We start from the raw sequence: 2,124 nt of genomic DNA on the forward strand, positions 1-2,124 counted from the left end.
CAAAGAAATTAGTTGAAGGAGAAAAAAGGTCATTCAAATGTGGCCTAATATATCTAGCCCATAGTCATTCTAACTAGTCCAATAGTGACCCACCAAATTTCTTCCAATTAATGTAGTCCATTTGTATTCTAAGCCCACTCCTCAATAGCCCAGAAAACACACCCAACAACCCAGCATTTCTATAATCTAAAGCTGCCAGCCCAACTAAACCTAACCCTAGTTCCTTTTCTCTATAGCAGTCACCCTCTCTCGTTCATCTATCTCACATGGCCATTTTTAGCAAACTCCAAAGCTTTTCAAACCTAAGTGAGGGATGCTCTACCATTTTTGTGCAAACCTTGGTAACTCCATAACGTCTCTCCAACGCTTTCCTCTCTCATCTCTATCACAAGATTTGGTCAAGAATAAGAGGCCAAAGAACTTTTGAATAAATCAGATTCTTCTACACTTTTCAGAGATTTGACTCTCAAACGGCTACAATTCAGAGACTGAAGCCGAACCCGTGACCCCCTTTTCTTTGATTTTCAAATCTCGCTCAGAAATTCGAACCCTATATTGATTTCGCCTATAAATACTCCTAAAACCTTCAGCCTAAACCAAGCTTGAACACAGGTAAAAACCAGGCTTGAATCACCAAAAAAAAAAATTCATGCTTCAATTTACATTCAAGTTCTAAATTTCAGTTTAGTAGTGAAGAGTAGTGGATCTGAGACCTCAAAGCCTACAGTTCACTGCCCCATAAAAGGTCAGTTTTTTTCTTGTCTTTTCATTATTATTTTTCTTTTGCTTTTGCTGTCAATGTGATATTATTTGTTTCATATAGCTAGAAGTTATGATTTAAGGTCTCCTATTTTATCTAAAGAGATAGTTCTTAGGTTATTGTTATTCTGGTCACATTTCGGCAAAAAACGTGATTAATAAATATGCAATGAAGTGACCATCTATTTTACTTGCTCTATGTCAGTCTCAATTAATTTGATTCCATGTTTTAGATACCATGTTATATAGGAAAGATTACTGAAGTGGAATTTCTATTAAGCGTCGCACTAATGAATGTTCTCTTACCTAGACATGTGTGGTCTAAATCTTGTTGTTGATGTTCTGTTATTTTGTCCAAAACTGCCCGATGAACCATGTCCATAAAGATTTCTCTTTTTTTCCATGAAAGAATTGTATTTGAACTTTCATTTTGTGGGATGCACCCTCTAACTGGTGGTCATGCTTTAGGAGTTATATCACATATTTTTATTTTCGGTTTAGAGATCCTGCATTAGGACTTTAAATTAGATAACAATATGTTTTTTTCACTTTAGCTATTTCTTATGAAAGTTTATGATGTAGATGTCCCACTTCTAATTGTTTTGTTTTCTTTCTTTCTTAGTTTCACATGAACACCGGAGCGGAAGTGTCCCACTTTGAGACTCGACGACGCTGCAGCACTATACCTGCATGGACTCAGCACACTTTTTACGTTCTCACTGCTGATGTAGTGATAAAACAACAAAATTATCCCGCGTGGGATGTTGGCGGAGAAGCCAGTCAATTGTCCTTTTGATTTCTGCGTTAATCACAATGTTGTTTCTTAATATGTTAGAATCTTAATTGTTATGTGATACTATATCAATTCAGTGAGGTGTTTACGTATGGATAATAATAGAGGTACTCATCATATCACATAGAACATAACATCTAGACATAAGGATATTAAGAATTTGGTTAGCTTGATTCAGGTTTGAGGTATTAGAATTGAACTGTAAGTGTGCTTAAAATATTGACTGTCGTCCTTTTCTTTAAACAACAACATTGGTTTTTCAACTATGGAATTGTTTTCTTATTTGAACTTTTGGAATTAGCTTTGTAAAATGAGCAAAACGTGAGTTTAACCAAATCTTCTATTAAGTTAATCTACTTTTTTACATGCACGTAGACTTGTAGAACTCTTTAGACATAACATTAAGTCTTAGCATTAATCAATTAACTTAAGTCCGGTTGGTAAACCATTTTAATGTGGATCTTAAGGAGTGCCTTACACCTTCTCTTTAAGATTAATCGAACTCTTACCTTAGAATCTCTAATGTTTAGTAGACCATACATAGTTAATAATAGATAATTTAGGGTGCCCTA

The 2,124-nt window shown here is 34.9% G+C and overlaps 1 long non-coding RNA gene across 1 annotated transcript; it reads left to right on the top strand.

Annotated features, from left to right (window-relative positions):
* Positions 1-212: 212 nt before the first annotated feature.
* On the top strand, positions 213-1,628 carry LOC104213480 (uncharacterized). Its single transcript, XR_707647.2, has 2 exons — positions 213-745; positions 1,382-1,628. It is a non-coding gene; the product is annotated as an uncharacterized lncRNA (long non-coding RNA).
* Positions 1,629-2,124: the final 496 nt, after the last annotated feature.

This window comes from Nicotiana sylvestris, chromosome 4, assembly GCF_000393655.2.
Source record: "Nicotiana sylvestris chromosome 4, ASM39365v2, whole genome shotgun sequence".
Classification (NCBI taxonomy): domain Eukaryota; kingdom Viridiplantae; phylum Streptophyta; class Magnoliopsida; order Solanales; family Solanaceae; genus Nicotiana; species Nicotiana sylvestris.